A 6,220-nucleotide genomic window follows, 5' to 3' on the forward strand; every position below is an offset into this window, starting at 1 on the left:
CATTTGTTGTTACTTGTCCTGTTGATTATAGCTATTCTAACAGGTGTGAGATGGTATCTCATTGTGGTTTTGATTTGCATTTCCCTAATAGCTAGCGATGTTGAGCATCTTTTCATATATTTGTTGGCCATTTGTATGTCCTCTAGGGAGAAGTGTCTGTTCAGGCCCTCTGCCTATTTTTTGATTGGATCGTTTGTTTTTTTATTGTTGTTATCGAGTTGTATGAGTTCTTTGTATATTTTGGATATTAAACCCTTGTCGGAGTTGTTGCTTGCAAATTTATTTTCCCGTTCGGATGGTTCTCTCTTTACCTTGATGATGGGTATTTTAACAGTACAACTTTTTAGTTCGATATAGTTCCATTAATTTATTTTCGCTTTTACTTCCCTTGACTTTGAGGTCAAATTCATAAAATCCTCTTTAAGTCCAAGGTCCATTAGTTCAGTTCCTATGTATTCTTCTATACAATTTATTGTTTCAGGTCCTATATTCAGGTCCTTAATCCATTCTGAGTTAATTTCGGTGTGTGGCGATAGACAACAGTCTGGTTTCATTCTTTCATAGGCGGCTTTCCAATTTTCCCAGCACCATTTATTGAAGAGGCTTTCCTTTCTCCACTGTATGTTTTTGACTTCTTTGTCAAAAATTATTTGCCCATATAAATATAGGTTTACTTCTAGACTCTCAATTCTGTTCCAGTGGTCCGTGTGTCTGTTTTGCTGCTAAACCATGTTGTTTTGATTACTGTCGCTTTGTAGTATAATTTGAAGTCGAGCAGAGTGATGCCTCCAGCCTCGTTCTTTTTTCTCAGGATGGCTTTAGCAATTCGGGGTCTTTCGCGCTTCCATACAAATCTGATGATTTTTTTTGTTCTATTTCTTTAAAAATGCGGACGAGATTTTAATGGAGATTGCATTAAATTTGTACAATGCTTTAGGTAACATGGTCATTTTAACTATGTTGATTCTTAGAAGAATCCAAGAACACAGAACATCTTTCTATTTCTTTGTAACTTCTTCAGTTTCTTTTAATTGGGTCTTATAGTATTCATTATATAGGTCCTTCACTTGTTTCATTAAATTTATTCCTAGGTATTTTATTCTTTTTGTTGCAATTGCAAAAGGAATTATTTTTTCCACTTCTTTTTCTGACACTTTATTATTAGACTATAGGAAAGCTATGGATTTCTGAATGTTGATTTTGTATCCAGAAACTTTACTCTATTTGCTTATTGTTCTTACAGTGTCCTTGTGAAGTCTTTAGGGTTTTCTATATAGAGAATCATGTCATCTGCAAATAGTGACAATTCGACTTCTTCATTTCCTATTTGGATGCCTTTTATATCTTTCTTTTGTCTGATTGCACTTGCGAGGATCTCCAATGTTATAGTGAATAACAGTGGTGATAATGGACAGCCATGACTTGCTCCTGATCTTAGAGGGAAAGATTTTAGTATTTAACCAGTAACTATACCATTGGCTGAGGGTTTGTCATATACGGCCTTTATTATGTTAAGGTACTTTCCTTTTAATACAATTTTGTTAAGTGTTGGATCATAAATGGAAGCCATATCTTGTCAAGGCTTTTTCTGCATCTATTGATATGATCATATGATTCTGATTTTTTAATTAGTTTATGTGGTGCATCGCATTAAGCGATTTGCATATGTTGAACCATCCCTGTGTCTCTGGGATGAAGATCACTTGATTGTGGTGTATAATCTTTTTAATATGTTGCTGTATTCAGTTCGCTAGTATCTTATTTAGGATTTTTGCATCTGTGTTCATGAAAGATATTGGTCTGTATTTTTTTGTGTGTGTCACCCTTTCTTGGTTTTGGTATCAGGGTGACATTGGCCTCATAAAATGAGTTGGGACATATTGCCTCCTCTTTGATTTTTTGGAAGAGTTTGAGGAGAATAGATATTAAATCTTCTTTAAATGTTTTAGAATTCACTGGTGAAGCCATCTGGTCCTGGACTTTTACTTTTTGGTAGGTATTTGATGATTGTTTCAATTTCCATGCTGCTGATCGGCCTATTTAGATTTTCAAGTGCTTCTTGATTCAGTCTAAGAAGGCTGTATCTTTCTAAGTGCTTGTCCATTTTTTCTAGGTTATTAAATTTGGCGTTTTATACTTTTTCATAGTATTCTTGTATGATCCTTTGTATTTTTGTGATACCAGTCATAATTTCTCCTCTTTTATCCTTGATTTTGTTCATTTGTGTCTTTTCTCTTTTTTCTTTATTGAGTCTAGCCAGGGGTTTGCCAAATTTATTAACCTTTTCAAAGAACCGCTGTTTGTTGCATTTAGTTTTTTCCTATTGTTTTCTTTTATTAGTTTTCGATTTCATTAATTCTGCTCTAATTTTGATTATTTGTTTCCTTCTGCTGATTTTAGGCTTCATTTGTTCTTCCTTATCTATTTTTTAAGATGAAGTGTTAGTTTGTTTATTTGGGCTAGTTCTTGTTTTTGGAAATAGCCCTGTAATGATATGAACTTTCCTCTTATGACCGTTTTTGCTGTGTCCCAAGTTTTGATATGTTGTACTATCATTACCATTTGTTTCTAAGTATCTCCTGATCTCTCTTTTTATTTCTTCTCTGACCCAGACATTTTTAGTAGTATATTTTTTAATCTCCATGTATTTGTGGTTCTTCCCGCTTTCTTTTTACAGTTGATTTCTAGTTTCAAAGCATTATGATTAGAGAATATGGTTGGTATGATTTCAACCTTCTTATTTTTGTTGAGGCTATCTGTGCCCCAGTATGTGGTCAATCCTTGTGAATAATCTATGTGCACTAGACAAAAAAATGTATAAGCAGCTGTTTGGGAATGAAAGGCTCTGTAAATGTCAATTATGTCCATTTGGTCTAATGTATCATTTAAGGATGTTATTTCCTTATTGATTTTCTGTTTAGATGATCTGTCCATATCCAACAATGAGGTATTTAGGTCCCCTACCATGATAGTGTTTTGGTCTGTTTCTCCCTTTAGTTCTGTTAGTAATTGCTTTCCTGATTGGGAGCATAGATATTAATAAGTGTTATGTCTTCTTGGTGTATGATTCTCTTTATCATTATGAAGCATCCCTCAGTATCGTTCTTTACCTTTTTTTATTTTGAAGTATATTTAATCTGGTATTAGTACTGCTACTTTCGCTTTTCTCTGAATGCTATTTGCTTGAACTATCATTTTCTACCCTTTCACTTTGTGTCTATATTTGTCTTTGGAACTGAGATATGTCTCCTGGAGGCAGCATATGGTTGGGTTTTGTTTTTTGAACTATTCTACAACTCTGTGCCTTTTTATTGGTGAGTTCAGTCCTTTACACTTAGGATGATTATTGAAATATGAGGTCTTCTTATTTTATCTTTTGCTTTCTGGTAGCTCGTTGTTTCCATTGCTTCTTTGTTCTTGTGCATCTGTTTTTTCTAAGTACTTGTCCATTTCTTCTGGGTTATTAAATTTGGTGTTGTATACTTTTTCATAGTATTCTTGTATGATCCTTTGTATTTCTGCAGTGTCAGCCATAATTTCTCCTTTTTCATCTCTGATTTTATTTATTTGTGTCCTTTCTCTTTTTTCTTTATTGAGTCTAGCCAAGGGTTTGCCAGATCTATTAAACTTCTTAAAGAACCAGCTTTTGTTGCATTTATTTTATCTGTTTTCTGTTTGTTTGTTTTTAATTTCATTTATTTCTGTTCTAATTTTGATTATTTTTTTCCTTCTGCTGATTTTAGTCTTCATTTGTTCTTCCTTTTCTAGTTTTTAAAAATGAAATGTTAGGTTGTTTACTTGGCCTCATTCTTGTTTTTTGAGATAGGCCTGCAAATTGTTTCAATTCGTCTCTATGTATGTTGAACATTCACTACTATCTCGAAATAGCAAATCTCTTCTAATTGTTTAAGCTTGTAATGCCCTGTTCTTAGTAAAGGTTGTACTCCTCTGCTTCTATCTGCCTGCAAGTCGCCTTACTCATAGTTACATATTTTTATTTTTGTCATTTTGTTTTAGGTGATCTGATCCCTTTCAGTATTTCCCCTAATGCAGGCCTCATAGTGGAGAATTCCCTCAATTTCTACATGTCTGGAAAGGTCTTTACTTCTCCTTCTTATCTAAAGGAGAGCTTTGCTGGATACATTATTTTTGGCTAGCAGTTCCTTTCATTTAATAGTTTGAATATTTGGTTCCATTCCTTTCTGGCTTGTAAAGTTTGTGCTGAGAAGTCTGATGATAATCTAATGGGTTTTCCTTTATAGGTTACCATCTTCTTTTCCTTGGCTGCCCTGAGAATTCTCTCTTTTTCTATGATTTGTGGTAATTTTAATATAATGTGTCTTGGAGAGGGCCTTTTTGGGTTGATAGAATTGGGTGTTCTGTTGACTTCTTGAATGCCAAGCTCCAGCTCATTCCTTAGATTTGGGAAATTCTCGTCAACTATTTGTCTGAAAATGCTTTCTAATTCTTGCTTCTTTTCCTCCCTTTCGAGAATGCCCAGTACTCTTATGTTTCCTTTCCTGATGGTATTAGGTAGTTGTTGAATTTCTCTTTCATTATTTTTCATTCTTTGGTTTCTCTCTTCTTCCTTCTGATTTATTTCTAGATTTCCGTCTTCAATATCACTGATCTTTTCCTCTATTTGGTTGACTCTGTTTCTTAAGCTGCTATTTTATTTTTCATTTCTCAGTGTGTTCTTCATCTCCAGAATTTCTATCTCTTCGCGGGGGGGGGGGGTTGATTTCCTTGCTAAAGAACTCATTCTGCTCATCTAGTTGTTTGTTCAATTCCTGGAATTACTGATATGAATTATTTTGTATCTCATTTTATTTTTTTAGAGGCACCATCCTGAATTCTCTATCATTTAAGTTGCATATTTCTATGTCTTTAAGTTTATTTTCTGGAGAGTTTTCTCTTTCTTTCTGAGCCGCCTTGTCACCTTGGTTGTTCATGGTGTTTGATGGACTATTTCTCTACCTAGGCATTAATTGAAGTGTATTCTGCTTCTTTTTTTTTTTTCCCCCAGAAAGAAGATTTATCACATAAAAGGTCTCTCTTTAGCCTGTGGCAAAGAAGGTGTTTTTCTTTTGGTTTCCTGTAGGTGGCATCTAACTCTCTTGGATCCCTACTTTATATGAAGTCTTACTGATGCCTTTTTTTTTTTCTTATAAGTATTCAGTCGTGCTTGCTACCCTCAGTCTCAGTTCCTGTTAGTGTAAGAGACAGTTATGGTAGCATTTCCTCAGATTCACCTGGTGCTCTGCAGTGTTTGGTCTTGTAGGATATGGGGGCAGAGGACCTCTGGGTTGAAGGATGATGGCTGTGGCTCAACTTCACGTTTTGCAGCCGTGGCTGGTAATAATCAACTGTTGCTTCTCTGCTATTCCCACTTTCTGCTTCTGCCTCGATCCCTGGGCACTGCCGCTGCGTGGAGCTCACAGCTCTCTCAGGCAGGGTTGTTCAGGCCACCCGCCGCAAATTCTCTCCTCCCCCTCCTCCTGCAGGGAGCTCCAGCTGTGGGAGGCAGCTTCTCTGTTTCTCCCAGTCTATTGTCCAACTCCTGCGGTTATGATCTGTGTAGCTCTTATTCACAGATCTCTCGTTCAGACATGCTTGTGTGCCATTTGGATGTTGTGTTTTTTGGTTTTTGTTTTATTAGTTTTAGATGCTCAGCTTATTGTTGTTTCAAGGGGAGAGATCTGGGGATTTCTCTCACTCCTCCATGTTTCTCACAATCTAATTTTAGAACTTTTCATCACCCCCCAAGTAAATTCAATACCCACTAGTAGTTTCTTTTCATTACCCCTTCGCTCTCCTAGCCCTAGGCAACCACTAACCACTACTTGCAGTATCTATAGACCACAAAGAACTTTTTACAAACTGTGCTAATATATATATAACATAAAATTTCCATTTCAATAATTTTTAAAGGCTTTTAAAATTGTGCTTAAAAGCACTTAACATGAAATTTGTCATCCTTGCCATTTTTAAGCATGTAGTTTTGTAGTGTGAAGCACATTGTTGTGAACTAGATCCCCAAAACTTTTCATCTTGCAAAATTATGTTTTATACCCCCAGAAGTAGTTGTTGTTTAATGGGCATAGGATTTCTTTTTAACAATTTTAAAGTGTACAGTTCAGGACATTTACATTGTTGTGCGACCATCCCACTATCCATCTCCAGAACTTTTTTTTCATCCCAAACTGAAACTCAATATCCA

Source organism: Pteropus vampyrus, unplaced genomic scaffold (genome assembly GCF_000151845.1).
Source record: "Pteropus vampyrus isolate Shadow unplaced genomic scaffold, Pvam_2.0 Scaffold357, whole genome shotgun sequence".
NCBI lineage: Eukaryota > Metazoa > Chordata > Mammalia > Chiroptera > Pteropodidae > Pteropus > Pteropus vampyrus.